General features: G+C 47.5%; 1 protein-coding gene across 2 annotated transcripts in view; it reads right to left on the bottom strand.

The window, feature by feature from the left end:
* The window catches only part of LOC126544071 (uncharacterized), a 73477-nt gene extending 51465 nt beyond the window's left edge, over positions 1–22012 (bottom strand). For both annotated transcript variants that reach the window (XM_055061630.2, XM_050191278.3), the window contains exon 1: positions 21775–22012. The gene's annotated coding sequence lies outside the window, so the exon portion shown is untranslated. The remainder of the gene's footprint in view (positions 1–21774) is intronic.
* Between the last annotated feature and the right edge of the window lie 5057 nt (positions 22013–27069).

Consider the following 27069-nt stretch of genomic DNA (forward strand, 5'->3'; position numbering starts at 1 on the left):
CCCCAAAGAGCTTCGCGGATGTTAGGGTTGGGGCACGCAGGAATGAAGAGTGGGCTTTGCATTTGCGGTTCGCATCTTGTGCTTGCACTGCCACTATGGTGTCAAAGTAAAGGTAGTATAAATATTAAAATAAAATTACTATTTTATGATAAAAAGAGAAAGAAAGAGTGATGTTTTTGCATTTTATTACAATTTAGTGGTTATTCCATTATGAGCAAGCAATTTGTTGCCTTTAGTTTTGAGTAAACAACTTAAGGTGCCTCCAAACTCAAAGTGTACACCCTTTGGGTCGTATTCTGCCACACAACGATAATCGTTATCTGTCTTGGTTGCGTTTCCTTTCTTGAAAACGCTGCGCTCGTTACTGTCTTGTCGAGAATGCTCTGTCATGCTGATAACACGCATGCCGTTCATGACTTGGAAGTACCGGACTCGCAGCGTCAAAGAAAGGAAATGCGGACAAGACAGATGACGACTAATGTTGTGTGGCAAGATACGACCCAAAGGCAGTGGCATAGCTAGGTCGTCTGGCACCCGGGGCCCTTATCTCTTCTGTCACTCCCCCCCCCCCACCGGGTGTAGTCGAGGAAGGCGAGGATATCGACAATTTTCGGGTGTCTTCAGACGTATATGACACCCCCTCTAGTGACCCCGTGCACCCGGGGCCCACGGCCCCCCGGCCCCCCCTGTTGCTACGCCACTGCCCAAAGGGTGTAATTTTGCTTAAGGGTGCACCAGCCACGTTAAGCCGTGTTAGGCCTACAAGCCATGAAACCGACAATCAAATCTTGAATCAGCGGTGTCTAACGAATCAATCTTCATTACACACATTAGTTGAGAGAAAGCGATAACCGCAGTCACTTCTCCTAGCTTACGAACTTCACACGTTACCACGAATCGAGCCAGTCTGGTGCTAAGTTTGAGCAGTCGCTTCGATGGGTGCCGCCATGTTTGTTGACACAAAGCTTTTGGGGCAGCTTTTGGGCTCCCGCTAAATGAGTGAAATATCGTGCCCGACGCAAATCCCAAACGCAGTTAGCGTTTCGCACATGCGCAGTGACTTTGACGTATTTCTTCGGGGTCCCTGGGCTTGGGTCCCACTAGAAGGGGACCCAAGCCAAGGGGATGGAACCCCGTGGACCAGCTGAGCACTCAGCTTCGTACAAGAAATGGCAATCTCATACCTAGGGTTGATAAGATCAGGGTTCTGGGGATGATTATTGAGTCGAACGGCGCCAACATGCTGACGATCCAGAAGATCATTGCCAAGACAGAAAATGCGGTACGCCTAGTGAAGAGGGTGGCCAACAGGCAGACGGGTTTCAAGGAGGACAGTCTGATTAGACTTATGCACGCATTTGTATTGTGTCACTTTACTTATGTGGCAGCCATGCACAAGTGGAAACCATCGGAGAAGGAGAAGCTTGACACGCAGATTAGGAAGATCACGAAGAAAGTGTTGGGAGTGCCAATGTGCACCAGCACCGACCAACTTCTCCAGCTGGGAATTCATAATACCTTGGATGAGATAGCTGAAGCTCAGGAGAGGACGCAGATGGTGCATCTCTCTATGACTAGCACGGGTCGGCAAATTCTGAGAGAGTTAGGTGTTCCTCAGGAGATTTCGCAGCTTCATGTCGGTATTCCCTTGAAGGTCCGTAATCGGTATCACGTCAAGCCTGTTCCCAGGAACGTGCACCCGGAGCGAAATGTTGGTAGAAGAAAGGCCAGGGAAGCTTGCCTGCTGAGACTCATTCGTGATCAGAATCAGAAGGTTGGCTTCGTCGATGCTTCTTTTAACGAGGAGAGAAAGGTGTTTACCATAGTTGTCGTGGACAATGAGGGCGGTGTCGTTAACGCTGCTACCGTTCGGACTGATAGGCCAGAGGTCGCGGAGCAAGCAGCTATTGCACTCGCCCTGGTTGACAGGCGCAGGCCTTCTGTATATAGCGATTCAAAGTCGGCTGTTAGGGCCTTTGAGAAGGGCTCGGTGGCTAAGGTTGCTTTTAAAATTATGCAGACATGCGAGATCTCTCAACACTACTTATGTTGGTTCCCTGCTCACCCTGGGATGATCGAGGGAGCCCCTCCGAATCTCAATGAGTCCGCTCATGAGGCAGCGCGAGATCTTACCCTCCGCTCTGCCCCGCACAACGGCGTGGCAGTACTCCCCGAGAACAAAGACTCCCCTTCTAAATACAATGAAATCACGAAGTATTACCTTCTTAATCGCAGGGTTGCCGCATCCTAAACTAAAGAGGGCTCAGGCACTTACATTACGCTTACTACAGACTGGTACTTATCCTTGCCCACGGAGACTGAACATGTTTTATCCGGAGACGTATACACAGCCTTATTGCCAAGATTGTGATGCTTTAGCCACGCTCGAACACATGCTCTGGTCTTGCGAAAGAATTGAAGACTCGGCGATCAAGGATGCGTCCAGGTGGGAGGCTGCACTTCGCAGCCCGGACCTGGGCGAACAATTCTGGGCTGTCCAGCAGGCTCACGACGTGGCCGTCAGGCTTGGCCTTCCGGTCCAGACATGGAAGCGGCCCGCTTAGTGGTTAATTATCACTACTTGCAGGACCAAATAAAGTTTTCCTTCTTTCCTTCCTATTCTAAAACTGTAATGAAGCCTCAATGCAGCGATCGCACTGGCTCGCAGCGACCGACTGCGGGTCTACATGCATGTCGGCGCACAATATTTGGCTTTCGTTGCGAGCGCATTTTGTACACAAGCAACCATTCATTTTTGCGTGGACGCAATCAGAGCTGTTCAAAAAATAATTTCGTTATACCTAGGGACTTCGACGCCTACGGCTACTTGTGATACGTGCCGTCGCGACGATTCAATCTTAATTTTTTTTCTTCTAAATTTTTGGACGTTTCAATATCACTATTTCTCAAACTGCCTCGCACTTTACGTTTATCGGTCTTCTCAGCGAACAATTAATTTTCCGCTACTTCTTTTTCCTAGCCCAGTCCATTCATTGTTTGGTGCTAACATATACATGGGCATATGCCATGCCTTTTTTTATGTGCTTCTTAACGTTCTCTTTCCATACCAGTGAACTTGCCAGTACCTAGCATCACAATTTCACAGATCAAAGCTTCATCACATCAGCCGGGCAGCGCGCGCGGGCGAGCGTCTCTGCTACTCACTGAACATCGCTGTCCCGACGGCGCAGCGGAAATCTTCCTCGCGGAAGTGCTTGCTGTAACCAGAGTTGCAGCCGATGACTACTTGCCGGTTCTAAGTTTCGCGATCCAAGCTTCACGCAGCTCCTTGTCCCGCGGGTACGTGTGAAGGCTGACACCGGGCTCCGTTGGGTACGTCCGGCACTGCGGCACCAAGCAGTAGCCTACCATGTTGGACGCCTTCAAAGGCAGCCACTACGTATTATAGTGCTTTCTAGTGTTGTGAAGCAGGAAAACCTCCCCACTTAATCAGAACCGCAGCGCAGCTGGGACTTTAAACTTTCGGTTTCAGCTTGCTTCGGCCCAGCCAAGCAGCCGACGCGGCCGCTGTGTCCACGTGATCCCCCCTATCACGTCACGCCGACGGCGGCGCCAATTTTTCCAATGTTGGAGCTTGCCCCCAATACCGGGTGTTTCAGCGAACACTTTCAAAAATGGTTAAAAATTGCCTGTGGCAGATAGCACAATTCTAGTCCGTAAGCTGGTCTACTCGAAGAGGCGGACATTACTTGGGCAAAAAATTGGAATGCATAATCGACTAATTAACAAAAAATCACCAATTAAGTTTCTAACTATCCACCTTACTGCACATATTGCACTTTACAAATTCTAGCCGGGGAGTTCGCAAGGCGGATCCACTTTGAACGAATTCTGAGGATGACACCAGTTTCAAGATATTTGTTCCCGAACTTTGCGGAGAAATATTGACGTTCCAGTTACTTTTGTGCTTCAATGCATAAAACGAAGTTTTATTAAGAAAGTAAGTGGAACGACAGTACATTTTTACCGCAAGTTTGGCGGCGCTTATCTCGTAAATGGTGTCAACCACACAATTTTCAAGTGGATATGCCTTGCAGGCGCACCCGCTAGAATGCGTAAACTGCAATATGCCGTAAGGTAATTAGATAAAAAGTTAATTAGTGAATTTTCCTTAATTAGCCGATTATGCATTTCAATTCTTTGTGCAAGTAATGTCCGTTTCTTCGAGTAGACCAGCTCATAAACTAGAATTGTGATATCTGCCACAGGCAACCTTTAAAGATTTTGGGATGTGTTCGCTGAAACACCCTGTATGATTATTGCACGCCGGAGGACCAGCGATCAGAACCCTGACGTCCGTCTGTTCATTCCCGTGGCTCATTCGATAGAACTACGTGAACTTCTGTCGTATAGCTCCACGTGGCTATATACTGGCATGGCGTGGTGTGTCATGAGCGGATCTGTCATCCAATGGCTGGCAAGTTTCATAAGGGTGCATGCTCAATCCATGGTAATCAACCCAACAATTGAATGCGAACACACGTGAAACGCCGCGCACACGGTCCTGGAAGTGCGGCCAGCTCTAAGTGGCGCCAATATGCGTACGCATGTTCGCATGCACGAACTCGCTAATGAGGCGGACAGGTGACATCTTTCGACGGGTCCTTTGAACGTTTTTGTTCTTTCGATTGTCCTTTCGGCAAACCATGGTCGGCATATGCCGACAAACGCCGTCAAATATTCCAGAAGTGTTTGTATATAGGGATAACAGCGGGGCAAGTTATATATAGGGAGGGTGGGGAAGGGTAAGATACATACGTGTTCGGCCAAGACAGGCGAGAGAACAGTATTTCAGGCAGGACTATAACTGCGCAAGAAAGGAGAAAAACAAAGCGGACACTCCAATTCGAGACGCAGGGGTCGCAGAACGGAAGTGGATCAGTGCAAAGCGTTCTCATCACAATGGATCATAATCGAGGGAAGCCGTAGTGCAAATTTGCCCACTTTTGACCACCTTGGATTGTTTCTTTATTATTATTATGAGGTTTTACGTACCAAAACCACTTTCTGATTATGAGGCACGCCGTAGTGGAGGACTCCGGAAATTTCGACCACCTGGTGTTCTTTAACGTGCACCTCAATCCAAGTACACGGGTGTTTTCGCATTTCGCCCCCATCGAAATGCGCTCGACGTGGCCGGGGTTAAAGATTTACGTGCACTGAGCCCTTGATCCGTGCGATGTGGCCGACCATGAGTACCTTTGGCTATTCTACGCAGTTTTCTTGCCCTCCTTCCATTCCTTCTTTCTCTCTTTCTACTTGTTTCATAGCGTAGGGAAAAAGGGCATTCAGATTCTATATCTACAATCAACATTAGTTTTTTATGTACAGCTTGTGACGACAAAAGGAAGCAGTGCAGACAACGAAGTAGAAGTACACGAGCAGAAAACGTTTTAAGCATGCAACGCCTTTAGCTCCCGTCGTCGGCGACCTTCAAATGACCTTGAGCCAGAAGCCAGAGCCGTTATCCGGGCACCCAAACAATAACATTCGGGCAAGTTGCGCGAACAAAAGGAGATCATCCGTGCAACCAGTCGAAACTTAAAATGCGGTCTCTGGCTCCCAACACTTTGTACAGGATACGTATATTACATACGCTAGTTATTGCCCAAACAAGTTACAAAAAATATTGCGTCCGAGTTCTTCCTATTGTTCGCTCACAATATCACTGAAGCTGTAACTTCTAGAACGCTGAAGTTTTATTTGTTATTGTGCTGCTCTCAAGCGTGCGATGGATGAACAAGGTCGGCTGCAGCAAGACTGGCCCGTGACAGGGGGCTATGCCTGGTGTAGGTATCTGGGCATGCGGGTTCTTATCGCATGACGGTGCAAATGCATGCTGCTGGCCGTGCGTTGCCGAAGCGATAAGGAGTCTAAGGCCACGAAAAAGAAAAGACGAAAGAAGCATTTTGATTCTGCTTGAAAAAAGGAAATGGTAAAGCGCGCGGGAACAATGGAAGGCGATGACGCCTGCTACAATTTTGCTTTTGTACACAAATGACCTTGCAGTAGTTTTCGAATTGAACGATGATGCATCAACTTTAAACCTTAGGGCTTGAATAACAGCGCATAAATCACACGGGGACAAAACTACCTAATGGTAAAAAAAGAAACCTTGGCTATATTCAAGGAAGATTACGCATGTTCTCTTCAGACGACGACTCTCATCGCACTGGCCCCGTCGGCTCTCCTTATCACACTTACTGTGATTTTTGGACGGCGCGCACTACACCTTCACTTATGCTTGGGCCAAGCGCTCCGCTGTTCACGTTTCATTTGACGTTGATAGTACCTCGTTTGAACCAATCCCAGCGAACTGCAATATAGCCAGTGCTCCTCAGGCACCCGCATCCCTGCGTGTTCTCCACAGCAACGCTATTTGGCTTTGGCCAACGTTGGGCAGCAGATATAGCTTACTCCAATGAGGAAAGAGCAGATATTGTTTTGCCTCTCAGGTACGTCAAGTGGACATAGAAGACGCGCAGTTGAGCTATTTCAACGCTGGCATCCAGGTACGCGTCCGAGCTCAATGACGAATGTGCGTGCATATGAAACGCTGAGACAGACTGGGACTTTTACGAAGAAACGACATAAATGTTCAATCCTGGGCGAGGACGTGGAGACAGATATTCTGTCAAAGTTTTCTTCAGACCCACATGCAAGTGTTCGTAGTGTGGGTGCTGAAGCTGGAGTGTCAAAGTCTTCAGTGTGTAGAGTACTTAATAAGACGCAACTTCATTCTTACCACGTGCAGCTGCACCAGATGTTGGAGCCCCGGGATTTCCAGAATCAAAAGGACTTTGCAAACTGGATTATAATCAAGACGGAATAAGACCCAGGCTTTGTCAACAAAATACTGTGGACCGATGCAGCCACCTTCCCACGTAATGCCCAAGTGAACATCCACAACGCTCATTATTGGAGCGACGAAAACTCTGACTGGGTTTTGAAGACACATCACTAATATCAGTGGTCGGTTAATGTGTGGTGTGGAATTTACGGTGGCACTATCATCACTGGTCCCGTGTTTTTTTGATAACGCGCTTACAGGCGAAAGATACGTCAACGACGTACATCCTTGATGGGGCGCTTGAGGATTTTCTTTGCGAAGTTCCATTAGCTAGGACCAAGGATATTTGGTATCACCATGATGGTGCTCCCGCGCACGGCAGCAGCAAAGCTGGCAAACGGCTGCATGAAGTATTCCCGCAGCAGTGGATTTGACGGCATGGGCCCATTGCTTGGCCGGTCGGCAGATTCAACTCCCCTCGATTTCTTTTTCTGGGACTCTGTCAAAGGTCAAGTACACCGGACACCAACCACAACATCAGAGAACCTAAAAGAAAAAAGACAAGTCTGCAACTCCATCCCTGATACTATGATCAAGAACGCCTCGGAAAATGTGCCTATGAGATGCCAAATGTTCATTGCAGCAGATGGTGACCTCTTCGAACACGCATTATTATCAAAAGGCGCTTTTTGGATTGAAGGTCACTGGAAAATCATACCGGCCCCAACGCCGCCTCCCCACCCAACCCCATTACCCTCCGTCGGCAGGCTGCCAGCTCTTGCCCATTTCAAGCATAAAAAAATAAAGCTATGTTCTTGTTCTCTTTCGTCTCCTTAGACGCTTTATCGCTTCGGCACCGCCCGGCCAGCAGCACGCATTTGCGCCGTCATGCGATAAAAGCCGCATGCCCAGATACCTACACCAGACATAACGCCCTGTCGCGGGCCAGTCTCGCTGCAGCCTACCTTGTTCATCCATCGCACGCTTGAGACCAGCACAATAACAGTGCGCAATCGGCCCCATCACGTGGTATTTTTTGTTTTTCATATTTCCCGGGCTTTCTTTGGAACGCGGAAGAGGAGGACCACGTGAGATATATCGTGTTGGAAACAATTTATTGAGAAGTTTCTTAAGGTGCACTGCAACTTTGTGTATCACACTTGGGGTCTGCAGCCAATACTTAAAAAAGTTGATTAATTAAACATAACTAATCCGTTAGTTAAGGGGGGAAAAAATAGCCCGAGCAACTCTAGGCGAGTGCCAACATTTGCATTCGGTTCAACTCGCGTACGGAGTGCCTTTCATTTTTAAAACTTTGGTTCAAGTTATGTGGGACAACCTGTATACCCTGAACCACGGCGCTCTGAACAACACGTGTAGTGCTATTTCCCACTGCCTGCTAGGCATCGACGCGCGTTCCTGCCTTATGCTAACAGTGAACACTGTACGCATCACATAATTCCATATATAGTATGCCGTGACGCAGTTCTAAAAAAATGAGAAAAAAATCATCTAAATAAATGTAATTAATGAATCAGGTTTATGATCTGTGCATGAATGATGTGTCGTCGCCAGTGGTATGCTGTGGTGAAATTCCTCACGTTAATTGCCTCGCCCCCATTTTATCCCAAGGGTCTCCATTGTTCTAAATACATACCGAATAGCTTATTAGTGAGCCATCTAAGCCTATTCAAACTTTTTCTAGGGAAAGCATAATCTTAATCTCGGATGCGGTTTTGGAATATTGGATGTTTTCACTTTTCACATTCCAACTGTTCACCTGCCACCGCAGGAGGTAATTTAAAGCTATAGCGTCTAGGAACGATCAGTGCATAAAAAAATACAAAATTCTGAGCAAGTCATCATCATTACTTAGTTCTTACCAGAGATGAAGTCTTTTGGACCACGACCTAGTACACAAAAAAAAAAAGTTTCCACACTGCTTCCTGGCATACGTCAAAGCACAGTTCACGTGTGCCATACGCGCAACGACTGATCAACATCAGAATCGTTCTACAGCGCCCACTGCATCAACCTGTGTCTGCCTAGCAAAGCACAAAAGAGCCTTCGCTGCCCTCTGGTTTCTTCGAGGCCCCCTCCATATTCTTTCCTCACCCGCTTCAAACAAAGCGACAAGGAGAAAAAAAAAAAGGCTGCCACAAGAGCAAGCTGGAACGCTCACGCGCAAGCCCCCCCCCCCCCCCCTACTCTCCCTCGCCCCCTCTTACCAAAAGAACCAAACAAGAAAAAGTACTCTCAGAGGCAGCTTCTTCCCCACCCCCTCCACGTCGCCCGCCCCCCTCTCGTTCTTGCATCACGGCGCTCAGCCAAGGCGGCGAGGAACACCACCGCCCAGGCCGCGAGCGAAATAACACGCCAAGGAAGACTCGCCGTCCGAACCCCCCTCGGATCGGCACAGCGACAAACTAGGATGGTACGCTCCAAAGGACACCACCCGCTCCCCCCACCCCCTCCCCGGTCGCCCACATGGCAGGCGCCGCCGCCGCCGCCGAGCCCAGCCGCCCCCGGGGAGAGCAGCAGCAGCCGGACCCCACCCACCGGCACCCACCACCCCGCACAGCCTTGATGGACTCGCCCTACCGCCAACACCCCACCCCCCTCCCTGCGCCGGCGTCGGCGAAGCCGCCGTGTTCTTTGCTACGCCGCCCCACCTCCTCGCACAGGACACGCACACGAGCGGGAACAACACAAAGACGTAAAAAAGCAGATCGAAGAACAGGCCGGCGGCGGGGTACGGCCACATGAGAGATAGAAAGTAAAGGGTGTTATTTGGATAGAAGCGCGCCGGCCGAGCTCTGGACGCTGGAAAGGCGGGAGTGCGGCCAGCAACGTCGAAAAAGCAAACAGCTTGACGGGAGTTTGAAAAGCGCTGCCGCTTCCCGCGGCCGGACGTGCACTGACGCATCCCCTCCTCTTTTGCGTACTCCTTTCGGGGATAACAATTAATTCAGCCCGAGCGCCACCAGCAGTGGGGTGCGCCGGAGCCAAAAAAGAACAAGGCACGGCCGGATTAGCGCCGCCGAACCGCACAGGCGGCGGGCGGGTTACATTAAAGAGAAGGAAAGGCATCGATTTTTCTCTCCGGCGGAAGGGGGGCGGCTGTTTTCTTCTTTTGGCCGCCCACAGCAGCGAAGCAGGCGGGGGACGGCGGGAGGAGAGAGCAGCCATTTTCGTCCTCCGCGCCTGCGCCTTCAGGCCGAGACAGCCGTGGTTGAGTACGCCAGCACGGGCACTGCTGGCGCTTAGCGACAAGTCTCGGAGGCCGCCGCCGTCGCTTCGCTTTCCGCGTGGTCCACGTACAGGTGTGCGCCTGCCCTGCTTCGCAGACGCGTCAGCTGTCGGTCACACTGGGCCTGATAGCGCGTCGCACACGAGCTCCCGTAAATCGTGTTGCAAAGAGGCACCGGTCTGACACAGGTGTAAAGCAGCTAAGCTTTCGTTGAAATCATACACAAACTCCGGAAGGCTCTATAGGTTTTAATCTGGCCTGGAATAGGCTTTCCCCTCTCTCTCTCCGGAAGGAACACACAAAACGCGTTGTGTACACCGTGGAAAGGCATCACAGAGAGAGGTGACTCGGATGCAGTCAGAACCACTATAACACGCTTCCGTAGCTGCTAGCGTACAACGTCAGTGGGCGCAGAAACGGTTATGAAGCCAAAAGCATTGGTAACTACAGTGACATAGTTCACGTACACCTATACATATAAGTGATCGCCTTGGATTATTTGGTAAATAGGCCACCTCCTGTCGACTCCAATGCCCTTTTAAGCTGCTACACTCTAAGAAAAGTTCACACCCATTGGGGTGTATATTTGCCACACAACGATAATCGTCATGTCTTGCCCGCATTTCCTTTCTTAAAAACGCTGCGCTCGTTACTTTCCTGTCGAGAATGCTCTGTCATGCTGATAACGCGCATGCCATTCGTGACTTAATTGGAAATGCTGGGCTCGCAGCGGTAAAGAAAGGAAATGCGGGCAAGACCGATGATTATCGTTGTGTGGCAAATGTACACCCCAAAGGGTGCAACTGTTTTTAGTGTGTAATGATAGGAAAATGTGAACACTTTTCGTGCACACGGCTAGTGTCTCGTCCTTCCGCAACCAAACTCATTAGGAGCACGTGACAGCCAAAAATTTCCTCCGAGGATGGCAACCAAAGCGTGGGAATGGAATATCAACGACTCGAAGCAAGTAATTACACTAATGGTATCAAAGCTGCAGTCAAAAATACAAAAAAAAAATCACGGACAGAATGTGGTGTTTTATGACGAAACATACATACTAGTTAAGAGCGAGATCGCATGGCTCGACTTAATTTTTTACGGGAGCCTTACACTGTCTAACATTACTCCTTGCATCAGCAGCGCAGCCACCTTTAATGGTACACCGCTTATGAAATTCTTCGTTGCGCCAATGATACCTTTAACGAGGGTCTATATATAAGCGTGCTTATATAGTAATGGTCAAGTCACACTGCTCCAAGCCCAGCTGCCGGTATTCACACAATATTCAAACAATATCCCAAGGGAGAACAGGCCCACAGGCGCAAAACCTGACTACGAGGTTTCGAACAGTGCCCAGTCATACGATTATAGCGGGTGTTTTATTTTCACGTTAACAGATTTCTTTCTTTAATTACCTGTGGCATTTGTACAAAGATGTTGAACTACATTACTTGAAGAGGCAGACATTACTTCCACATAAAATCAACATGCCATAATTTACGAATGAACAAAACTTCACCAATCACTAATTACTTTAGCGTCCACATCACAAAACACTAATTGAAGCCAGTCATTTCACAAGACAGATTAGTTCGAACGAATTTTTAAGCTGGCACCAGTTTCGAGATAAGCACTGTCAAACTTACAGTAAAAATCCACTGTTCTAGTTTACCAAACGCATGTTTATGCATTGAAGCTCAAAAACAAGACACCAAAATGCATTGTCGCAAATTTTGGGAACGCATGTTTCGTAACTGGTGTCCTCAGAATTTGTTCCAAGTGGATATGACTTCCGAAGTCTTCGGCTCCAATTCGTAAATTGCATTATGTGTCGTAATTAGTACAAAAGTTAATTTGCGAAAATTTGTTAATGGATCAAACGTTTATTTTGACCTGTCGGGCAAATGTCCGTCTCCGAGAGTACTCCAGCTAATGACGTGAAAATACCACGGGCGATTTTTTTTTTTAATTCTGTAAACAACAACAACAAAAAAGGGCACCCCGTATAGCCTAATGTATAACGTGCAGTTTGCAGCAAGCATGGGAAAACATTTATCGAGTAGCTGCTGCTCGGAAGGCTGCGCAAAGAGAGAGACAGAGAGAAAAAAAAAAAGGCACATAAAGGACAAGGGGACAGCGCGCGGAACAATACGACCGAACAGGTGCCTCGTCCATAACCGTATGCGACCTGCCAAGATGCTCCCATTCTCTATTTTGTGGGCACTGTCATGTAGCCTACACTTGGCGGTTGTGCGGTATACGCCGGAAAGCGCGCGTCTTTGCCTACTAGCGAAGTTCACCGCCACTCAAAAGCCGAACTTGAAATTTCAAAGGTGCGACAGGCACAAAAGTTGGCGGGTGAAAAGCCGTTGCCTCTCACGGTGGAGCTCAGCGGCGCGCACAGGCGGCGACGGTAGGGCAACAGAGAGAGAGAGAGAGAGAGAGAGAGAGAGAGAACAAAGGGAGAGCGGGCCGATATGAAAAAGAAGAAAGAAGCCAACTGTAGGCTGCTGCTATACGATGGTGCGCTGAGGGTAAGACAAAGCGTCGGAATACACCAGGATATTCTATTTCAACTGGACCTAACTCCGGTCTGCGTGGGGGTGGGCGGCGTAAAAACATGGCTCGAGCACGCTGTCAGTGGTATACGCAGCGCCGATCGCCAAACGAACTTTCGCAAAAAATGCTTCCTAGCACGGTTTACACAAAACTCATCCCAGCTGAACTCCACGGCGATTATGGCGGCTTCTGACACGTTCCCCACAAGTTACTACTAAGCGTGCAATACATGACGCATATTATATGAGCGTGAGTGCGTCAATTTTTTTTTATTTTAATTTTAATCTGCAAGCGCCATATAAGCAAGTCCATTAGCGGGCACGCCGTTCGCTTTGTTTTTCTTTCAGTCCGCGACTCAGACATTTCGCCTTACGCGTCCATGAGAAAGCCGCGCCAAAGTGTGGAACTTCCCCAACCCTATAGGTATATCATGTTTGGACCCGATCAATGGTTTTACGTGCCAAAGCCACCATCTGATTATGACGCACGCCGTAATAGGGGACTCCGGATTCTTTCCGGCCACTTCATTTATTTTTCTCCTTTTTTTATTCTTAAAAAGTGCACTTAAACCGAAGTAGAAGAGCGTTTTTTGCATTTCACCCTCATCGAAATGCGACCGCCGCTGCCGGCATCCAGCTGGCAATTCCGAGCTCAGATGCAACAGCTCAGCAGTATTCACTTGATCGGGTCCAAGCCTGCCCGGACCCGAGCAAGTGAATACGTAATGTCTTATGTCCCTCTGCACAAAGCGGTGAAAATAAATTTGTTACATTTTTCAACGTGGATTTCTTCAAATCACTATACAGTTGCCCGGAACTATTCTCAACACTATATATATATATATATATATATATATATATATATATATATATATATATATATATATATATATATATGCGCTTCACGGAGTGTCGGCTGCGTCTGTGCAGAAACTTGTCGAACTAGAGGTGGGCTGCGTGACGACAACGAATATGATTGATTGATGGGGTTTAACGTCCCAAAGCTGCACAGTGGGGCTAGAGAGACGCCGGACTTGGGGGAACCGGTTTAACTTTGACCACGCGCGGGATTCTTGAACGTGCACTTGCACCTAAGTCACACAAAGTGCGGTACGCGAGTGTTTCTTGCTTTATGCGCCCGTCGGGATGCAGCCACCGCGGTCGGGAATCGAACCCGCGACCTCGAGCTCATGGAATAGAACGCCATACCACCGTGACGGGTACTGAAAATGTCAGCTTACATGGCCTCCAGAAAAGGGGTAGTCCGTTTGCTGCTGCAACACGCTGACGTGTTAAAGCGGGACAGCGGTTTCAAACGCCGCTAAGGTTCAGCAATGGCTAGCCGAGGCTCCCGCCGCTTTGTATAATTTACGTGATGTTTTACAGCCGTTCTATTGGTGAAGTTATGTAGCGCGTTACGAACTAGGACACCAGAAAGAAATAAATTATACACAGAGGTTGGTATATTAGCTACCGCTGTGTGCGTATCATTTGTTTCTTTCTATAGTGTCCTTGTCCGTAACACGCTACATAATCTGAACCAATGGCACACCAACCACAGGCGCTCCAGAAATGTACTTTGAGTGTGAGGGTAGCAAATCCGGGGCTCATTTTACCTACACAAGCTTTTACTACTATTTTAAGGCGAAAGCCTTAGGTGGCTCATACCCCCGATGGCCTTGAAAAAAACGCGTCGTCCGGTCCAACGGTACAAAAACTATCATCACCAGCAATGGCTCATACCCACCTAAGCAAGCAAGAAATGCAATGGCTCATCCTTCTCGTAATGCAGAGGCTACAAGCACTCAACAAAGTGAAGCGTGCAGTGCATTGATTCATTGGAATCACGCATACAACATACAGGAACTTGGCGTCTAATCGAGTGGCAAAAACAAAAAGAGAGAAATGGCTCATACCCCCGCAAGCAAAAAAAAAAGATGCAATGGCTCATAACCCCGCAAGGCTGAAGCTACAAGCGCTCAGCAAAGTGAAGCGAACAGTGCATGCATACTATCACTGAAATCACCCCTACAACACACAGAACAGCATACGTTTCAATCCCTTGAGAGCATGCAACGTAAAGTCGAAGAGAAACATCGTTGGCGCGAGTTTGACGCCGATATATGAACGCGCAAAGCCGCAGTTAAGCGTCGAAAACGAGCCGAAGAAGCCGAACTGCGAGAGCAGCAACGCGACGATGCGAGACGGCGCATTAGCAAGTGTGCAGCAGGCTTTTGCTTTCACGTGTTACAAACGTGTAACATGCTGCCGAACCTTTATGGCTTAAGCAAGGCTTAATTTGCTATACTAGACAGCCCCCAAGGCTGTGGAAGCTCCCGCCCCCAGTCTCCCTGGTTCCGGAGCTCCCGATCAAACGGCAGAATTAGCAGTTCTATAATTTATGCGCTTCACCCTACGAATCTTAATTTCATGGACGGAATAAAAGCTTTGCAGTGGTGTTAAGCGCGTTTACCCTGGGAATTGGGGAGCCCCTGATCTATATTATATGCTATCTAGAGATAATTTCGGTTTCAAGGGCTTGTGCGCATATTCAACACCCTTGTTTTAAGATTTCACGTAAAACAATTTAGTGCGCCTAGATTTTAAGTGCACACGAAACCGTTATGTGCACAAATACATAGTATGCATTGGCCCGCCGTAAACTAATTCTGGGCGAGAGCCAATATCCTAATATTAATAATGGCCGTACCTAATTGGAGGAATACCGCTAGAACTGATCTTAACCACACGGCGCACAGCTATAGGTCAGCAACTAACACATTTTATTTACAAATCATGACATTTGGAGGTTGGTAGGTTAAATGGTGCGGGAATAGTACAGCACACGCTTCCAGCTGACACTGCGTCAAAGTCATGGTCATGTCATGAAGCCCAAAATAAAGCATTCTACTATATCCGAACACCCTGATATCTTACTGCTATACAGTGTACCCGCCTTGCACCCTTAAGAAATGCCGCCTTTTAACAGAATGTCAAGAGGCCCATTGACATTATATTTAAAGACAGCAATTTTTTAAAGGCATCTTTGTTCTCAACATCTAGACTAGCTGATAATCGATTCCTTATCAATAAGGGTTTGCGAATAGTCGAAATTTCGAATACGAATAGAACAGACTCTTGCTATTCGATTCGAGAATTCACTATTCGAAGATGCCGAATAGTCGTTCCTGTATGAATACAATGGATAACTCTTCTAGGAGACTACAATTAGAAATACAGATGCAATAAGTGGTGACTATTACAAATGATTCTGGTTTAGGGTAGACGGGGATGCTGCGCAGAGGCATCAGTTGCCGAGCGAACGCGCTGTCTAGATATAATTACTCCTCAGTAATTTCCAGTCATTCAATAAGGATGACTCGCCTTTAGGCAGCTTCCGAGCTTGCTTTATCGGTTTAGGCAAAACACTTCATGTTTGCATTCCTTTAGAACTATGTGCGGTGATGTAACATTATTCATTGCTCCTTCAACACGTATCACCCTATCGCGTGCATCTGCATGGTGATGCGCTGTTCCTGTTTCGTTACTGCCATTGTGACGGTGCGGCAGATACGATCGCCTTTCAGGTATTTCTAATCTATAAAACTTCTCAGTTTATCCGGCTTCAAGTTCTGAACTGCAGTAAATATATCAAATTATGTAAATAAGCTTCTTTCTTTTGTTTTGCTTTTTTTTAATGCAGACTCCACACATTTATATTACACTTTGCTTGAAATCGAGGAAGTATTCGGCATTCGATTCAATATTCCAAGGTCTCTTTTCTTAAATATTTGTGTTCGATTCAAATTTCTGGCCATTAGAAGAGCTCTACTTATCAGAGTAGCGTGACAGACGAGGAGAAAGGAAAAACCACACCACAAGAAACGCGGTTTAAAAACACAGTCAGGACATTATTCGCACAATCGTCAAACCGAGAGCCACGGTAAATGGTCGCCTGTGCAGGATAGTTAAACTGTTCTAAGTAATGATGAAGGCACAATGTCATAAGTGATGTGCGCGTTTTCAACCAGAAATCTTGCGATACGTGCATAAGTGTACCTCTGTGACACGTACTATCGCGCAGTCAGATGCTTTCCTGGCAAGTGCTAAACTGCGCATAATTTGTCGGCGCTTTTTTTTTGTCCCTCACGCTACGAGGCAGTGCTTTTTTTTTTTTTTTATCTCGCTTTCTTTTTAATTGTAGTTTATTTGCTTTGTCCTTGTCTGCCATGCAACTAGAACTCGTATTCAATGTCTTGAGAAGCAGGCCACTCCAATATATTTTGCGTTAAGTATAGTATGGAAAGTTGGGCAAGTTGGTACGTATTCATGTTCTTGTATACTTCAACGCGCACAATTGACAAGGCCAGAAAGGAAACACGCGAACACAGGCGCTTCACGCTTACCACCCCCCTCCTTTTTTTTTCTTGTTTATGTGTGGTTGCACTGAAATTCATAAATGGTTGCAAGTGTCAGCGCGCGCGCGCGCGCTTGCGTGTGTGTGTGTGTGTGCGTGTGTGTGCGTGCGTGTGCGTGTGCGTGTGCGTGCGTGTGTGTGCGCGCGTGTGTGTGTGCGCGCGTGTGTGCGCGCGTGTGTGTGTGCGCGTGTGTGTGTGCGCGTGTGTGTGTGCGCGTGTGTGTGTGCGCGTGTGTGTGCGTGTGTGGGGCCTTGTCGATTGTGCGGCGCTGAAATCTAAAACGAAATTAATTTTGCGTTAGGCACGGGCGCGGCAACCCACGACCGTATGCGCACGCCTGCTCCGCACGTTCTACGACACCGAAGCACAAGCGACCCCTCGAGGCTCTCACTCGGTTTCAAATAAAGTTTTATTCATTCATTCATTTCATTCATTCGCCGCGTCCAGCCCACCCCTCTACAGCTCGAAAACTTTTGGAATGGCCGCACGAGTCGGATCTGTCCAACGCAAGAGCATGTCTACATGCGCTTAATACAGACTAAAGCTAGTCGGAACCAATTCGAAGGTACGAACAACCGCAAAGATCGTCCTATTCGGTTACAGTACGGATCCAATAAGAGGAACCGCGGTGACGCAACGCTACATGAATAGACAGATGTTGCCAATTTCGGACAGCACCCCTCCCTCGCACAAAGAATGCGCCACAAAGATTCGTACGAAATACAAAGCGGGACGTTACAGGAAACGGGTGCCCCAACAGGCGCATAATAATCATCAGACGTGTTCAACTTTGTTCCACAAGTCAGTTATTAAAGTTCCAAATGTCCGCACCATTAGCTGGGCGAAAGAGTGGTGGTTTTACGGTACAATACGCCACAACTGCAGGTTATAACAAGAGGTATATTTGAAAACGCAAACATAAGAAAGGCTCAAGAAAAAAGAAATTAAGCCATATTCACGAGGCTGCCCAGCAAGGTGGCAACATTTCAAGGAAACTGCAAGTTCTGTCCAATGCCGCGTTTTTCAAGCTGAGGACAGACCCCAATGCTTGCTTGCTACTATACTACTAGTACTACTGCGACCAGTACCACTACTTTTACTACTACTAGTAATAATAAAATATTAATAGATGTCTTGCGACAATTGTTTCCTGAAGTCAATCGCCGAAGCAACTCGACTACAGTGCAACAAACCGAACGCCGGTCCTTTCAAAAATGAGTGCAGGTGTTTCTTCCGAAGACCCAAGATAGTTCTTTAGCTTACCAATTAAAACAGTAACAGCACAACGAACGACGCACAATAATCCCCCGTTTTTGATGCGACAACAAAACTGGCGCCTTCACTCGCGCGTAACAGCTAACACTTAAAACAATTTGTTCCGCTTTAAAGAGATCAAAAAGGAAGGTCATTGCAAGTCCACGAATGAAACCTGTTGATCGTCAAAGTCAGGATGGCAGGACAAGTTGTAAAACAAAATAAAAAATAAGGAAATAACTTGAATCAGAATCCACTTTATTTCCAACACACTAGTTGGGGGTCCCCAGGCAAAAAGCTGTCGTAGACAGCTTGACGGGACCTGGGGGCCTACAGAGAGCAGCAGGCAGTGGATTTCATAAATTCGAACAATTGTAAATACATACAGACATTATGAAGAAGAAATAAACTTGTTTCATACAGATGCAGCATACAGATTATGACATTGCAGCATACAGATGCAGCATGCAGATACAGACATTATGAAGAAGAAGAAATGAACTTGTTTCATACAGATGCAGCATACAAGGTGGACACTATCACAGAATGCATAAACAGTGCAGGAAATGTAGCAGCCAGGGGAAAAGAGAAAAAGTTCATTGCTTCATCAGGTAATCACGCACCTCCGATTTAAACGTGCCGAATGGGGCACTGAAATTAATGTGATTTTTTAAGAGGTTGTATAGTGTTGGTATGCAGTAATCCAGCCTAGATCTACCGTAATTTGTACGTGTACAGGCTGGTATTAGCCTGTTACGTATGTTGTAGTCATACGGGGAATGTTCTGTATAGTGTGGGAGTTTATTTTTATACATATAGAGAGATAGTTTATAGTCATATAACTTAGACGCTTTAAGCACATTATGTTTAATGAATAGGGGACCAGTGGGTAATAGGCTGGGGTGTTCATTAAAGTTCTCAAAGATTCTTAATACCTTCTTTTGGAGCCGCTCCAGTTTGTTATAGTTGGTGGTTGTTGTAGTGCCCCAAACTAAAGTGCAATATGAAAGACGTGAGTAAAAATTAGCATAATATATTGCATTCTTTAGTCTGATTGGAATTAGTTCCCTCAGTCTGTAGAGGCAACCAACTGCTTTGCCTAATTCAATCGTGAGCTTAGTAACGTGCATGTTCCAAGACATTGTTTCTTCGAACCAAACCTCCAAAAACTTTTCAGATGCAACGCGTTGTAGGGCCATTCCTTGATGTAGGCAAACGTACAGTGCGCTGTTTCGCTATTACATTACATCTTACATTACATTTACAGACCATCACAAAACTTTGTGGTAGATTGAGGACTTACTTATCCATGAAATCGGAAGCTGTCACTGACTAACGCATGCCTCCGTTTAAACAACAAAATTACGCACTCCGTTTTATAACTTTCGGTATTTGCCTTTTCTTTATATACTCTTACATTTGGTTTCACGATATAGGATTGCTTCCCGAGGCGGTGTCGAGTGACTTCGATGATAAATGCAAAACCTTTGCAGAGTGCCGCGCATCATTGCGGCCACACGTAGGGATGTTGCAACTTCAGGTCTGAATCCTGCAGCTGTTACAACTGTTGCGAAGCCGCAGGAGTAAATTTGAAGCGCTAGCGCGCCGACGCACCGTGGTCGAACGGCTGGACGGCGAGGATCGGTCTTGCGGGGAAAAGGTAATTTATAAAGAATATTTACAAACAGCAGCGAGTGAGCTCACAGGGTCAATCATGCAGACCGGGGGTCGCCCCTCTCAACAATGGGCCGACACCGCATTAAATACGTTCGGCGTCCCCGGCTCGCCGGTCCATCCTTGGGCGTAACAAAAGCGGGGCGGGTGGTGACGTCACCCCGGTCGGGTTGCTTTCTCGTGGGAAAGGAGTAGATTGCTGGAGACACTTGTCAAAGAAGTAATTGACGTTGCGCTGCTCCAACCGTTAGCTTGCTGTGCGTGGGCGAAAGATATATTCGCCATGCCGATAGAAATGCTCAATAGGTCCAATGGCCCAGGAGCAAGCCAGAAATGCGGGTAAGCATCTCACGAAGGCGCGATCGGATGTGGTTCGGCACAAGAGGGCACAGTGATCCTGGGCGCAACGTACGGGCTTAGCCGTTAGCGACTGTGGTGACGCCGCGCCGAGTGTTTTCACGCGGTCTTCAGCTGTGGAAGTGCAAGCGTTTCAACGGTCCAATAAGTCCCTACGTCACCCCCCCCCCCCCCCTTAACTTTTTTTTTTTTTTTTTAGCCAGTGGTTAAAACGTTGGGATGGTTAATAGTGTTTTACGTCCGAAAGCTACACCAGGGTCGCGAGAGGCACCGTGATGGCGGGCACCGGATTCATCTAGAAACATTTATTACATAGGGGTTCGGTGGTAATCCTCACTGGGAGAAATCTAAACTGCTTCATTCCTGCGTTCCGCAACCCCGGCGCAACCGCCGCATCCAGGAACGAAAGAAACCCGCGACCTCGTGCTCAACAGTAGGAAACGCACCACCACCACCACTGCAGCGTTCAACCACTGCAACAACTAAGCTTTTATTCAAAACGTTGCCGACCACGAAAATCGCACGTATAAGCCATAAATTTATGCTGCCCGCGGTATCCTGGGAACTTAATTCTTAAGGAACACAATGGTACGACCTAATGCATCGCAAGGTATAAGTGAAAATTCGCCGTATTATTGGTCAGACAGCATTTCCGCACATGGAACTTTCACTTTTACCAACACAGAAACAAAACCTACGTAACAAATCCAACTTTCCGTAAGCCATGAAATATCAACGAATACTTTTTTACGCAGTTGGAACAATTTATTGTCGCTTTATGAATAAACCAGGGCTTCGTTGCCCTCTACAAAAATCACTGAAGAGGAATTTTCATTGAAGTCTTCGAAAAACTAGTACTACCATAAAGACAGTCATGTTGTGATAGCATTTAACAATGAACCAGGCACTGGCATGCCATAGTCAATTGAAGGCGATAGTAGCAAAATAACGATTGTCAATAACGCTTCCAAAACTGAAACAGAAGGGAAAAAAATTTTTGGCACTTCAGAGCGTAGCCTGAGAACATCTATAAGCGTCGCGTGTAACCAAGGTTACTATCGCAACGATTTAAGAAAGTATAGCAACCTAAAACGCCGGCGAAATGGCCCCGCACGTGCGATAATAACATGGCTGACCAATCGTAAATACAAAACACAAGGGATACCCAGAAGGCAAGTTCACATTATTGTAACGGCCGCATAACAATATACATTTTTGCAAAACGACTAGCCAAACATTATAAGCTTGGACACAATACTGTGTCATACCCAGAACTATACGAGTCGTTAAAGATGCAACATATTTCGCTGCTGTCGATCTGCGACTTGCGTCCCTGATATGTTTTTAAAACTCGCGGTATCGGAGTGAGAATGCCCGTTTTTCGAGCAGCGCTGGTGTTTACAAGCGGGCAGGCTCGTGGCTCGACGCGTAAGTATACGTGCGTCTACTCACCCGCACTCCGGCTTGCGCAGTACCCGCCGCTGCGTTGTACGCCACGTTGGAGTTCATTTTTTTCCACCGGCGAGACGACGCTCCCTGGAATACAGCGAGCGTCTCCTTTCCGGATAGAACCCCTGCCGCCCACTCGAGGAAAAAGCGTTTCTACCACCCCCTGCGTACGTGAAGTCCGGCAGGGAGAACACAGCTGAGCGCAAGACGCGGCTTCCCGACAGGCCCCCAGCGGTCGCCAAGCGAACCACGCAGCGAAAAAATAACACTAAAAGAAAGAGGGATCGACCAGGCCTACGTTGCCAGACAACATTGAGAAGTTTGCCGCTTGCCGGCTCGGCGCACTTTTTACGGGAGAAATAACATGCTATAGTAGCATCACTTTAAGACATTTAAAAAATTTTTACTAAGCCATTTCGACTTGCACTGTTTTCGTTCACTCTGTGAAGTACCAAACACTGCTTTCTTGAAAATGTTTACATTGCTACATGGACTACTTTCTAGTGCACAGGACAAGCCCATGTGAGCTCTGTGAAGTCTATGCAGGCAAACGCTGAGGTCATTCTAAAGTTGCAAGTGCTTTTAGTAAATATTACACATATTTTTCTAATAGGTGATGTCCACATGACAGTTAACCACTAACAACAACTTTCTCAAATAAAAGTAGCGAATCTCGAAGGCTATACTTTGCCGTACTGCAGGCACCGAAAGCAATGAAAGTCATGACGTTTTTGCTCGGTGTAAAACCCGCCTTGCGCCCGTAGTATGGCAAAAGCATAGCCTTAGAGATCTGTTTGCATTACTCTGAGGGCGCCAAGGGAAGCGCCGTCGCTGATATTGAACACTAGTTGCAGCTTTCTCTTCTTTCTACTACTTTTTAGTTACAGCTTCAATGTTTTTACACAATATATATTCAAACTAATACTCTTAACAAAATACGCTACTTACCACACCAAAATGTTATTCCTTGAAGGCTGCTGCAAGCAGCAGCCTGCCACCGATCTCTATTGTCGCTGCTAAACTAGTTCGTTACGCTAAATATTTGGAGATTTTGACCCTTGAAAAAGCTGTGATCTACAAGCCGACCGAAGAAAGAACAAAAAAGATGAAGCGGCGTCGGCAGCTAGCTGTTAATCGCGTGCGCCTCGACGTCAGAAGTGCTTTTTCTCTCTCTCAAAAAAAAAAAAGAGAGATGGAGAGGGAGGGGGGGACTGTGGGAGTGGCACGCGGCGGCTATGCATAGTTCAGTTTTTGCTCGCTTGCTTGCGCTTGATGTTTCGCTTTCTTTATTTGTATTCAACATTTCGCGCCGTGTTATCTTTGTCGAGCTCCGACTTCGCGTCTCCTGTCCTGCTGGGTGCGCCTCTGGAGAGTGTAGCATGAGGCAAATAAAAAAGAAGACTGTAGTGAATCGAGGTGGGAGGGTTGTAAAAGCAGCAAAAGGGGGTGGCAGATGGAAGTTTAGATGGCGCGCAGAGAGAACGGTGAAGGAGTCGGGGAACTTATAGGCGCGAAGCGCTAGGTCGCTGTACCTGTACATCGTGGCTAAGGTCCCTGTCGTGGGTGGGTGACGAGGAAAACTGAAGATCAGCGGCTCAACCTGGTTCACCCGCGGCCGTTCAAAGCAGAGAGAACGTCGGAGTATTGCAGCGGCAGAAGAATGAGCGGTACGAAGAGGGCGCACGGTCTTTCCAAGGGCAGCCGCAGTGGCCGTCTGACCAGGTCTTGCGAATCGATTGGGTAACCTTACCGTAGCGAGTGCCGATCAGCTAGGCAGCGACTACGCTGACACATGTATATACATGCAGAGTCAAAGTCGAAGTAAAGAAACAGAGACGTGAGATTAAACGTTGTGAACGTGACTGTTTGGGATAAAAGTTACTTGGTTTCTTGTTGGGCTGCGACGACTGGTAGTGGGAGGGCTTCAGGCATGGAACTTTCTTTCGATTCTGCTGTGGATGCGATGCAAAGAACTGTGCTTCATTCTTTATTATTCTGGTTGATTCTGTTATGTTTTCTCTGGTACAGCACATCACAAGACTCGTCACTGACAGAGCCGCTAAGTCGTATACCTATGCGTTGTACTCGAAGAAGGGGAAGAAGCGACCGAAGCTCGACCGGTTTCATTAATCCATATGCGTCTTCCACCTGATAGTGTCGTTTTTATCTACCTCACAGGCCACAGCTGTCTAGAAAAATATTATTTGCATGTTTTTTAGGTAATCTTATTAAAACTTTCGCGTATGCCCGTAATCCTTGATACGTGCTGTAATAATACTCGAAATAAATAAATAAATAACAAGTTAAGCATGCGGTGCTCATAACACAATGTGCTTCGTGGAAAGAACCGACCATCCATCAGTCCATCAAAATATTTAATCGCGCCGACAATCAAAGCCAAATATTTCTTGAAAAAGATTAATCTGTCCCCCTTGCACAATGACCGTTATTATGTGCTCTATCGCCACGTAAAATGCAACCCTTATTGAGGCCAATGTTGCGGTGTTGCCACTTCGGAATTGGAATGACTCCGGAATCATTCCACATTTTAGCGTCCCCGGAATGGAATGGCGACAACGCTTGGAGGAATGGAATGGAATTAAGCGACTTTCGTCCGGAATGGAATTGGAATGGAATTACGTATTTTTCCGAAAATAGAGGGATTTTCCTTCTATGCGGCGCTTTTTTTTTGTCAAAATATGCCGGAGAACCAACCAGCCCACGTTCAAACATTAATAAGTTGGAGCCTCGAATGTAACAATAAAGCAGTATTTTTTAAATGGCTTGGCTATTACATGCACGCTACATCTATAAGCAACGTGCCTACTACAATTTTGTCCTTCTAGAGAGTGAGTTACTCCGAAGTTCGTCTCGATTCTTCGCATAACCGCGGTTCTATGCCGTTGGTATCCGTCGTGCGGAACTACGGCAGCGCATACTCCCCCCGACTTAGCCCTTGAGCTTTTTTAAGGCTTCTCGGCGGTGCCTTCGCCCCGGCCGCCTTCTGTCTCCCCACCTTTCGCTTCTTTGTTTTTGATTCTGTTGCCGTCAGCGATTCGGACGCATATTCGAAAAAGCGCATCTCTAAGTTGTGATGCGCACTGACGCCGGCGCGATGCTTGCGTTCACTGCAAACTTTCGCATACCAGCTTGCGTGCCGTCTCACCTCGTACTCCTCCCCCCTCCCCCCTCAACGCTTTTGCAATACTGTACCCCCTGTCTAGACACGCGGACGCCTTCGCCCGAAACTCTGTCGACGAAGGTCTGCAGGTCAGCGCAGCACACAGTCGTACATGGTGAACTGTGCGCCCTTTTCCTCCATATATACAGAGAGAGACAGAAGAAACTTTTGAAAGCATTAGTTCGGGAAGCCAGTTGAAGCAGGAGAGCCCACGTAACTGTGGCCACGGCGGCGCCTCCCCGAGCCCCGACGCGACGATTCGCGCCGAAGAAAACCCATGTTCGCTCTGTACTAGGGAGCTCTGTTCTAGGGCGGGGAGAGGTCCAACAGGAGCCATACTGGCTCCATGCTGGCTCCTGTTGGCGGCTAGAGAAGCCCAACGGTTCGTTTAGTAGCTCGCTCATACTGTGAATGCTAGACAATGCTTCGAAGCGTCCCCCTCGGCTTTCTGTGCTACCACCCCCACCCTCCTTTCCAAATAAAAAGCGCTTCCATAACACACTGCCACACTGGCGCCTGCCCCCAGCGGCTCACGCACTCAGTAAGTCCGCCAACATGGCACATCGGAAAACTTTTTTTTTTTTGAAATTACCCGCGAAGAAAACAAACAAGCTGCACGCTGCAAGCTTTGCTCCGAAACTCTACATGCTGTATTAGGAGTTTCATCTAATTTGATTCGGAACCTTAAAAAAAAAGCATTAACGTGAGTACACGCAACAAGAGAAAGGGCTGGCAAGCCAGCCGAAGATAACGTCGGCCTTCACCCCTCGGTGCAGCTCTGTGCCTGTTAATCGAAAGGCATCTCTTGACGACACCTCAATCAGCATGATTTGCACTGACATGGAGCCCTTTCCTGTTGTCGAGAGGGAGGGTTTGAAACAATTTGTAACGGTAAGTTTGACAATATTATAAGCCGCCTCAGATTCGGGTCCTCCCGGGCTGGCAGGTGCGGAATACGTCTGTATCGCACTAGACGTGTGGATGTCGCGGTCTACGGAGAGCTTCCTGGCTGTCGAAGGAAAATTCGTGGACGGCGACTTTACGGCTCAAACGTACCTCCTCAGTTTCACTCGCCTGACGGGGAGCCACACAGCTGCTCGGATCCGCTCCGAGTATGACGCAGCATTGCTTCAGTGGAACATCGCTTGCAAGGTGAAATATGCACTTCCGTACAATTTCGCCTCCGTTAACTGATTTTATTTCATTTTCCAGCTCCTTCGCGTGGTGACAGGTAACGCTTCATCAATGATAAAGGCATTTGCATTTACCGGGTGGGAGACTGAAGAGGACGATGATGATGACGATTTCGATGACTGCCCGGAACCCTTAACCAAGGAGCTTTTAAGCGAGTTTCATCAGTTGGAGCAATTTCGATTTGGCTGCGCCGCCCACAGCCTGCACCTTGTCATAAAAGACGCCATTCGGCAGATATGCGCTATGAAATACCATATTGGTTTCATCTTATGTGCATTGATACGACGTTCATTTATTACTATTTTCATGAGTAACTGTTTGGCCCAAGCTTTGTTAAATAATTTGCCATGAATGCATGGACAAAGAATGCACGAAAATAATAATTGCAGTTTGAAAAGTAAGGGCAGACAACTGTGCTTAATACAGTTTCGGTGCTTTAAAGCTTTACTATGCAACTACCCCCAGCTCATCTTCAGCCAAATTTTCGAGCGTGCTTCACTTTTTCATCTTGGTGATTCGTGGTGCCTTTGCTGCCAGGGCCGAGGTCACGAACTCTGCTTGCCATCAAATAGTGGCTGCGGATCCTTTTTCTGCCGCAGGCTAGGAACAAAGCTTGCGCGACTTCGAGGCCTGCTCTCACCACGTCAATCAAGCGTTGTGAAATACCTCTAAAGACAAACAAAATCATATCCGAAAATTTCACACGCACCGTCCGAGAAAAGCGCAAAATGTTGTTGGCATACGCTAAGCAAAATGCCCAACAGGGCACAAAGGCTAAACTGAAGTGTGACATACTGCATTTGGGGAGGAGGAGGAGGAGGAGGCTGCAGTGGGACATCACGACTAAAAACGTCATTCAGATATGACCTCGCGATGCAGCTGATGTCAAACGACCGATTAGTGTTTTGCTGACAAAGTTCCGG

The sequence above is a fragment of the Dermacentor andersoni genome, chromosome 1 (assembly GCF_023375885.2).
Source record: "Dermacentor andersoni chromosome 1, qqDerAnde1_hic_scaffold, whole genome shotgun sequence".
Taxonomy (NCBI): Eukaryota; Metazoa; Arthropoda; class Arachnida; order Ixodida; family Ixodidae; genus Dermacentor; species Dermacentor andersoni.